Source organism: Scyliorhinus canicula, chromosome 20, assembly GCF_902713615.1.
Source record: "Scyliorhinus canicula chromosome 20, sScyCan1.1, whole genome shotgun sequence".
NCBI lineage: Eukaryota > Metazoa > Chordata > Chondrichthyes > Carcharhiniformes > Scyliorhinidae > Scyliorhinus > Scyliorhinus canicula.
The window spans coordinates 75,859,122-75,869,643 of record NC_052165.1 but is presented as its reverse complement, the minus strand read 5'-3'; positions in this window follow the sequence as shown (position 1 = coordinate 75,869,643).

The window sequence follows — 10,522 nt, the reverse complement described above, 5'->3', positions numbered from 1 at the left end:
ACACCTGGAATGGATCTGTCTGTACAGGTGTGTGATGGGAATCATTGAACCCATTGGGGAATGATCTGAAGTTATTGCTTCCATAGAGCACTGGAGAATTTGTGTCGTGAGGTTCAGTGTAACACCAATTGGCAACTTTACCCTTGGAACCAACGGAAAGGATCTGTTCATCATTTATAAGAATTATGTGGTCAATGCCTAAATCTCGGCGTGTGGAAAGTTTCAGATTGTTAAATCTGCAGATCCTCCAATGAACTCTTCCTTTCTCCTCAACTTCAGATGGGACTGTTTAGCTCACAGGGCTAATCGCTGGCTTTGAAAGCAGACCAAGGCAAGCCAGCAGCACGGTTCAATTCCCGTAACAGCCTCCCCGAACAGGCGCCGGAATGTGGCGACTAGGGGCTTTTCACAGTAACTTCAATTGAAGCCTACTCGTGACAATAAGCGATTTTCATTTTCATTTTCATGTGAATGAATGTCAAAGTGGAAGCCACGACTGTCACAGCTCAGCCTCCTGTTTCAACAGCCCCGGCTCCTTCCAATGTGTGTGTAAGGCTGGACATACTGGAGATGGAAGGAATTGTTCAGGTAACTGACACTGAATCAGCCAACCAAAAGATATACCCATTTCCATTTTTGGTATTAATTTTGCAGAAAATAGCAATCTCTGAGAGGATGTTTCAGTCACCTTGGTCAGGATGACTCATCTGGGACATTAGAAGGGGTAAATTCTGCCTTTCTGAACCATAATGGGACGGCACCATGGCACAGTGGTTAGCACTGCTGCCTACTACGCGGAGGACCCGGGTTCGATCCCGGTTCTAAGTCACTGTCTGTGTGGAGTTCGCACATTGTCCCTTGTCAGCCTGGGTTTCCCCCCGCACAACCCAAAGATTTGCAGGGTAGGTGGATTGGCCACGCTAAATTGCCCCTTAATTGGAGAAAAAAATAATAAGGTAATCTAAATTTATTTAAATACAAATTCTGATCCATAACATGGGGGAAGGGTTCAAATGCTGAACTGTGTCGTTCATACCTGTAAAACCTCTGATACTATCGAACGGTTTACTCACGCAATGGCTTAGCTCAGTGTCATTAATATCGAGGAGAGCAAACCACAAATTCACGTTCAACAATATTTATTTAACACAATTAACCCATAAGTTACCTACAAGGTATACTCTAGAGGTACCCAAGATCAGTGTATATTACCCGCAAAATGACTTGGTACGGCTATGGATACGATCACTACATTTCTCTGGTCTGTCTTCGCGAAGGTGGTTCTCGCCTACACTTGTTTGCTTCCTTCCTTGCTTGCCTGGTCTGGTCTGCTCTTCTCTGGTCTGGTCAAAGTCACCTCCCACGTCGAGTCTTTATTCCTGATGAGCCTTGGCTGCGTGTGTTTATCCTCCTTCCTTCGCACCCTTTTGCCATTTCCTCTAGCTTTCTGCCAATGATGCCTCGAGAGGAGGTCTCAGCAGCCAATGGTCCAGTTCATGACCGTTTGACAGGACACCTGAGCCCAATCCAGGTGTCCAATCTCTGGTGGTCTGGGATGCACATAACCTGTTCCCATATAAGGTAACAGCAGGAACTCAGGGTGGCAGAAAGTCTGGCCCAAACTGGCCTACTGACAATAGACCAGTGCTTATCAACAGGGTGCGATGATCTCCTTGATGGGTGTATGACAGGGCAGGTCCAGACATGTTCTGGCAGCTTCTCTGTTGATGTGTCTTGGGTGCCTGTTTTCAAAGAACAAAGAACAAAACAGCACAGGAAGAGGATCTTCGGCCCTCCAAGCCTGTGCTGACCATGGTACCTGGCTAAACTAAAACGGTCTACACCTCCCTTCCTTTGCAACCTTTTGACATTTTCTCTGGCGTGAACTCTCTCTCGAGGTGCCCCATCTCTGGTGGTGTGGGCCGGTCATAACCTGTTCCCATATAAGGTAACAACAGAAACTATGGGTATAACCAGATCATCAAAATAGCACAAAGAAAAGTGTGAGTGTTGCACCAATCTCATGGTGGTGGTGAAAACAGCCCAATTCATCCAAACGGCAGAAGATTCCTGTGCTCCTGCTATAGTTATCAACATCTCCACTTTAAAGCTTTAATGTTTCTAAATTATGACTTTGCCACCACACTATTAGAAATGAAATTCTACTGTGCATCTTTGCGATTTAGTTAAAACAAACCTTTTGTTTCCTATCTGCAGTTATTGACGTGTGTGTGAACAATCCGTGTGGACCCAATGCCTCCTGTACCCAGCAGGACGGAAGCTTCAGATGCTCCTGTGTGACTGGCTACACCTGGTCTGGATCTGTCTGTACAGGTGTGTGATGGGAACCATTGAACCCATTGGGGAATGAACTGAAGTTACTGATTTCATGTCGGACTCAAGATTTTGTGTTGAGAGGTTCAGTGTCCTGCCATTTGGGGCCTTTACCCATTGATGAGACCATCAATTCACTAGACACGTGCTTTGAGATGTGAACAGTGGTTTTAATCTACTTACTACAGAGCCAGCGGTAGTATTTTATTCATTGTTATTTTATTCATTGACCCAATTGGGGAATGAAGTTATTGCTTCCATATAGGCCTGGAGTACTTGTGTTGTGAGATTCAGCGTAATGCCCCTTAGGGTCATTACCCATTCAAACAACAGAGGGAATCAGTTCATCGTTTATAAGAGTCATGTGGTCAATGCCTAAACCTGGGTGTATGCAGAAAGTTTAATATTGACAAAGCTGGGGATCCTCCAATGAACTTTTCCTTTCTTCTCAACTTCAGATGTGAATGAATGTCAAAGTGGAAGCCACGACTGTCACAGCTCAGCCTCCTGTTTCAACAGCCCCGGCTCTTTCCAATGTGTGTGTAAGGTTGGACATACTGGAGATGGAAGGAATTGTTCAGGTAACTGACATTGAATCATCCCCGAAATAAGTCATCCCATTTTGGGGATTGATTTTGTAGAAAATAGCAATCTCTGAGAGGATGTTTCAGTCACCTTGGTCAGGATGTCTCATATGCTCACTGCCTGAACCAGCTGGGACATTGGACTGGGGAAATTATAACATTCTGAACAGAAACATGGAGGGAGATGTTCAAACGCTGAAATGTGTCCCTGTGTCGCCTTCTGTTACTGAGTGGAAGTTGCAACCTTGACAGGAAAAATTTTTATTTTTATAAATGTTTTTTATTGAGTTTTCATGTTTTATATATGACAAGTTACAAATTGTTAGAGAAAAAAAAAGACACAAAATTTAACATGTATATTTACAGGTAAGCATCTTTATAACAACAATTGTGGCCGCCCCCTTTAGCCAGCATACATATTCTACATTCCCCAATATGGCCGAGGCACATGTTTATAGGCATTTATTTATAGTTTGGTTTTGGACCTTAGCTTGCCATCAAACCCCCATAACGAACCCGTAACCACCCCCCCCCCCCGCTACCTTCCCCCGATTCCCGTCCATTTTCCCCCGATTCTTGGCCACCCGGCTATTCTTCCTTTTTATTAAATATAATTTTTATTGGAATTTTTTACAGAAAATATAAAACATAACGACAAACAATGAAATGCAACAAAATAACCCATAATAACTGTAACAACCCCAGACCGTATGTATCACATCCCCCCACCCCCCCAACCCCAATGAACAACAAAATAACTTAAAAATAAATTAAAATTAAATAAACAAACATAGTCATTGTCCGCCCCCCCCCCCCCTTGTCCCTCCCCCTTCCCCCCTCCCCCCCCGGGTTGCTGCTGCTACTGTCCCCGTACCCCATCGTTGAGCCAGAAAGTCGAGAAAAGGTTGCCACCGCCTAAAGAACCCTTGTACCGACCCTCTCGGGGCGAATTTGACCTTCTCTAGCTTAATGAAACCCGCCATGTCATTGATCCAGGTCTCCACGCTTGGGGGCCTCGCGTCCTTCCATTGTAGCAAGATCCTTCGCCGGGCTACTAGGGACGCAAAGGCCAGCACACCGGCCTCTTTCGCCTCCTGCACTCCCGGCTCCACCCCAACCCCAAAAAGCGCGAGTCCCCATCCTGGCTTGACCCTGGATCCTACCACCCTCGACACCGTCCTCGCCACCCCCTTCCAGAACTCCTCCAATGCCGGGCATGCCCAGAGCATATGGGCATGGTTCGCTGGACTCCCCGAGCACCTGACACACCTGTCTACACCCCCAAAGAACCTACTCATCCTCGTCCCAGTCATGTGGGCCCGGTGCAGCACCTTGAATTGGATGAGGCTAAGCCGCGCACACGAGGAGGAAGAATTAACCCTCTCCAGGGCATCAGCCCATGTCCCGTCTTCGATCTGTTCCCCCAGTTCCCCCTCCCACTTAGCTTTCAGCTCCTCTACTGACGCCTCCTCTGCCTCCTGCATAACCTTGTAGATATCAGATATCTTCCCCTCTCCGACCCAGACCCCCGAAAGCACCCTGTCGCTCACCCCCCTCGCGGGAAGCGAAGGGAATCCCTCCACCTGCCGTCTAGCAAATGCCTTTATCTGCAGATACCTGAACATGTTCCCCGGGGGAGCCCAAATTTCTCCTCCAACTCCCCCAGGCTCGCAAACCTCCTATCAATAAATAGGTCCCTCAGCTGCCTGATGCCCGCTCTGTGCCAACCCTGAAATCCCCCATCAATGTTCCCCGGGACGAACCTATGGTTCCCCCTTAACGGAGCCTCCATCGAGCCCCCCACTTCTCCCCTATGTCGCCTCCACTGCCCCCAGATCTTGAGGGTAGCCGCCACCACCGGGCTCGTGGTATACGTCGTAGGAGGGAGCGGCCACGGCGCCGTTACCAGGGCCCCCAGGCTTGTATCTCCACAGGACGCCCTCTCCAACCGTTTCCATGCTGCCCCCTCCCCCTCCATTATCCACTTGCGCACCATCGACACATTGGCCGCCCAATAATACCCCGAGAGATTGGGTAACGCCAGCCCCCCCCCATCTCTACCTCGCTCCAAGAAGACCCTCTTCACCCTCGGGGTCCCATGCGCCCAAACAAAGCTCATGATGCTACTAGTCACCCTTCTAAAAAAGGCCCGAGGGATAAAGATGGGCAAACACTGAAAAAGGAACAAGAACCTCGGGAGAACCGTCATTTTGACGGACTGCACTCTACCCGCCAACGATAGCGGTACCATGTCCCACCTTTTAAATTCCTCCTCCATCTGCTCCACCAGCCTGGTAAAATTAAGCTTATGGAGAGTCCCCCAACTCCTGGCCACCTGCACCCCCAGGTATCTGAAACTCTTCACTGCCCTCTTAAATGGGAGTCTCCCAATTCCCTCCTCCTGATCACCCGGGTGTACTACAAATACCTCACTCTTGCCTAAATTTAACTTATAGCCCGAGAAGCCCCCAAATTCCGCTAACAACTCCATCACCCCCGGCATTCCCCCTTCTGGATCCGCCACATACAACAGCAGGTCGTCCGCATACAGTGATACACGATGTTCCTCCCCACCCCGCACCAGACTCCTCCATCCCCCTGACTCCCTCAACGCCATAGCCAAAGGTTCAATCGCCAGTGCAAAGAGCAAGGGGGACAGGGGGCACCCCTGCCTGGTCCCACGGTAGAGCCTAAAGTACTCTGATCTCCTTCCATTGGTAACTACACTTGCCATCGGAGCCGCGTAGAGCAGCCTCACCCATTTGATGAATCTCTCCCCGAATCCGAACCGCCCCAGCACCTCCCACAGGTACCCCCACTCAACTCTATCAAACGCTTTCTCCGCATCCAGCGCCACCACTATCTCCGCCTCCCCCTCCACTGCCGGCATCATAATAACATTTAGCAGTCTCCGTACATTCGTGTTGAGCTGCCGTCCCTTGACAAATCCTGTCTGATCCTCGTGTATCACCCCTGGCACACAGTCCTCTATCCTGGTGGCCAGGATCTTCGCCAGCAACTTAGCGTCAACATTGAGGAGCGAGATAGGCCTGTATGATCCACACTGCAAGGGGTCCTTATCCCGCTTCAGGATCAGAGAGATCAGTGCCCGCGACATTGTTCGGGGGCAAAGCCCCCCCCTCCCATGCGTCATTGAAGGCTCGCACCAACACGGGGCCCACCAGATCCGCATACTTTTTATAAAATTCCACCGGGAACCCGTCCGGCCCCGGCGCCTTACCTGACTGCATTTGTCCAATCCCCCTGACTAGCTCCTCCAACTCTATCGGCGCCCCCAGCCCCTCTACCAGCTCCTCTTGAACCCTTGGGAAACATGGCCTGTTCATGAAGCTCTCCATCCCCCCTCTCCCCATCGGAGGTTCTGACCGGTACAGTTCCTCGTAGAAGTCCCTAAAGACCCCATTTACTTCTGTCCCCTTCTGCACTACATTCCCACCCCTATCTGTCACTCCACCAATTTCCCTAGCCGCATCTCGCCTGCGGAGCTGATGCGCCAACATCCTGCTCGCCTTCTCCCCATACTCATATACCGCGCCCTGCGACCTCCTCCACTGTGTCTCCGCCTTTCTGGTGGTCAACAAGTCAAATTTGGCCTGCAAACTATGCCGGTCCCCCAGCAACCCCTCCTCCGGTGCCTCCGCATATCTCCTGTCCACATCCAGGAGCTCCCTCACCAGTCTCTCCCTCTCCTTCCTCTCCCTCCTTTCCCTATGGGCCCGGATGGAGATCTGCTCCCCCCGGATCACTGCTTTCAGAGCCTCCCAGGCCATCCCCACCCGGACCTCCCCCGTGTCGTTGGTATCAAGATACCCCTCAATACTTCCCCGGACCCTCCAACACACCTCCTCATCAGCCAGCATCCCCACATCCAGGCGCCAGAGCGGGCGCTGGTCCCGCGCCTCCCCCATCTCCAGATCAACCCAGTGCGGAGCATGGTCTGAAATCGCTATGGCCGAATACTCTGCATCCTGCACCTTCGGGATCAATCCCCTGCTCAGGACGAAAAAATCTATTCGGGAATAAACCCTATGGACATGGGAGAAAAAGGAATACTCCCGCGCTCTCGGCCTCCCAAACCTCCAGGGATCCACCCCTCCCATCTGGTCCATAAACCCCCTCAGCACTCTGGCCGCCGCCGGTCTCCTACCCGTCCTTGAACTGGACCGGTCCAGTGGGGGATCCAGCACTGTGTTAAAGTCTCCCCCCATGATCAGGCACCCCGCCTCCAGGTCCGGAATGCGGCCCAACAAGCGCCTCATGAAGCCGGCATCATCCCAATTCGGGGCATATACATTTACCAGCACCACCTTCTCTCCTTGCAGCCTACCCTTCACCATAATATATCTGCCCTCCTTGTCCGACACCACCTCAGCCGCCTCGAACGCCACCCTCTTCCCCACCAGAATCGCCACCCCCCGGTTCTTCGCATCCAATCCTGAGTGAAAAACCTGCCCCACCCAACCCTTCCTCAGACGAACCTGGTCCGCCACCTTCAAGTGGGTCTCCTGGAGCATAGCCACGTCCGCCTTCAGCCCCTTCAGATGAGAAAATACCCTAGTTCTCTTAACCGGCCCATTCAGTCCACTCACGTTCCAGGTAATCAGCCGGATCAGAGGGCAACCTGCCCCTCTCCCCTGCCGGCTAGCCATAGCTTATCGACTGCTCGCCCCAGGCCAGCTCGCCCCGCCTGACCCGTTCCCCATGGCGATAACGCCTCTCCTCTACCCCCCCGGCCCACACCAGCTCCTTCCTGGCCATTCCAGCAGCAACCCGGTATCCCCCCCATCCCCCCCCCCCCCACCCCCCCAGGCTAGGACCCCTCCTAGCCGCGACGCACCCTCCATGGTACTTCCGTGAGTCAGCTGACTTCTGCTGACCCGGTAGCTCCCGCCAAAACCCATCTCCTGCTGGGTACAGGAGGCATTGGGTCCACACGGATTGTTCACACACACGTCAATAACTGCAGATAGGAAACAAATTATTTATTTGGAGGAATCATAAAGGTTTGCAGTACAATGTTATCAATGTAATAGCGGGCTGGGAAAATTATATCCATCAACATTAAATATTTTTAAAGTTGAGATGTTGATAACTATAGCAGGGGAACAGGAACCTTCTGCCTTTTAGATATTTTGGTCAATTTTCACCCCTTCACCATGAGATTGGTGGAACACTCACACTTTTTTTGATGATCTGGTTATTTTTTGTGGCCAACGTACAAAAGGAAGAATAGCCGACTTCCGGTGTGCAGCATGACGTGAGTGAGCACACAGTGGCAGCTCCTGCCCAAGGTTACAGAAAAGAGCTCTTTTTTGGGCGGCACGGGTTGGAATTTCGATGAAAAGCCGTTGGTGAATGTTCAAGGAGTACTTTCCCCCAGGAATAGTATGTTTCTGGGTTATCAGACCCTCAGAAACAGTGCAAGATTGAGCGGAAGCAGCAGCAAACAAGAGCCTCTACAAGCAGGCAGGCGGGGGAAGGGCCAGCTCAGATTTCTCAAGCTGACTTGAGGGCCTTTATGAAAGCTGAATTCTAGCAGCAGTCGACGCTGTCCCGACGAATCCCAGTGGGGGAAGGTGTCTAGAGGAGCATTCCCCATAATTTATGGTGCTCACCCGGAGTGGGGCAAAGGAAAAAGCTGCAGCAACTCCCCAAGAAAAGCAGGGGATAAAGACAAAATGGCGGCCGGCGGAACACCCGAGGACTGGTGGAAGTGGGCGCAGGAGCAGCAGGCCTCTCTTCTGCGCTGTTTTGCGGAGCTGAAGGCTGAGTTGCTGGACTCACTGAATGCGACTACCAACAAGCTGCTTGGGGCTCAGGCGGCCCAGGAGGTGTCTATCCGGGAGTTGCAGCAGCAGGCCGCTGAGAGGGAGGAGGAGGCCGTGGTCCTCGTGGGGAAAGTGGAGTTGCACGAGGCACTTCACAAAAATAAGGGGAAGTAGATTTACGACTGAGCTTCGGAGGAACTTCTTCACCCAAAGGGTTGTGAATCTATGGAATTCTTTGCCCTGTGAAGCAGTTGAGGCTCTTTCATTGAATGTTTTTAAGATAAAGATAGATAGTTTTTGAAGAATAAAGGGATTAAGGGTTATGGTGTTCGTGCCGGAAAGTGGAGGGAGATGTTCAAATGCTGAAATGTGTCCCTGTGTCGCCTTCTGTTACTGAGTGGAAGTTGCAACCTTGACAGGAAAAATAACCAGATCATCAAGTAAAGTGAGTGTTCCACCAATCTCATGGTGAAGGGGTGAAAATTGCTCAAAATATCGAAATGGCAGAAGGTACCTGTTCCCCTGCTATAATTATCAACATCTCAACTTTAAAAATATTTAATGTTTATGGATATAATTTTGCCAGCCCGCTATTACATTGATGACATTGTACTGCAAACCTTTATGATTCCTCCAAACAAATCATTTATTTCCAATCTGCAGTTATTGACGTGTGTGTGAACAATCCGTGTGGACCCAATGCCTCCTGTACCCAGCAGGACGGAAGCTTCAGATGCTCCTGTGTGACTGGCTACACCTGGAATGGATCTGTTGTGTAGAAAGTTTCAGATTGACAAATCTGGGGATCCTCCAATGAACTCTTGCTTTCTTCTCAACTTCAGATGTGAATGAATGTCAAAGTGGAAGCCACGACTGTCACAGCTCAGCCTCCTGTTTCAACAGCCCCGGCTCTTTCCAATGTGTGTGTAAGGCTGGACATACCGGAGATGGGAGGAGTTGTACAGGTAACTGACACTGAATCATCCCGGCAAAAGATATTCCCATTTCCATTTTTGGTATTCATTTTGCAGAAAATAGCAATCTCTGAGAGGATGTTTCAGTCACCTTGGTCAGGATGTCTCATCTTTGTACTGCTTGAGCTAGCTGGGATATTAGAAGGGATAAATTCTGCCATTCTGAACCATAATGGGGCAGCACCATGGCGCAGTGGGTAGCATTGCTGCCTGCTATGCTAAGGACCCTGGTTCGATCCCGGCACTAAGTCACTGTCTGCGTGGCATTTGCACATTGTCCCTGTTTCTGTGTGGGTTTCACCTCCACAACCCAAAGATGTGCAGTGTAGGTGGATTGGCCATGCTAAATTGCCCCTTAATTGGCGAAAAAAAATTAGGTAATCTAAATTTATTTAAATAAAAATTCTGATCCATAACATGGAGGAGGGGTTCAAATGCTGAACTGTGTCGTTTATACCTGTAAAACCTCTGATACTATCGAACGGTTTACTCACGCAAAGGCTTACCTCAGTGTCATTAATATCGAGGAGAGAAAACCACAAATTCACATTTAGCAATATTTATTTAACACAATTAACCCATAAGTTACCCACAAGGTATACTCTAGAGGTACCCAAGATCAGTGTATATTACCCGCAAAGATGGTTTGGTAGGGCTATGGATACGATCACTACATTACTCTGGTCCATTTTCACGAAGGTGGTTCTCGCCTACACTTGCTTCCTTCCTTGCTTGTCAGGTCTGGTCTGCTGGTCTCTGAGGACATTACCAGTGCGGTAGATAACGGGGAGCCAATGGATGTGGTATATCTGGATTTCCAGAAAGCTTTTGACAAGGTGCA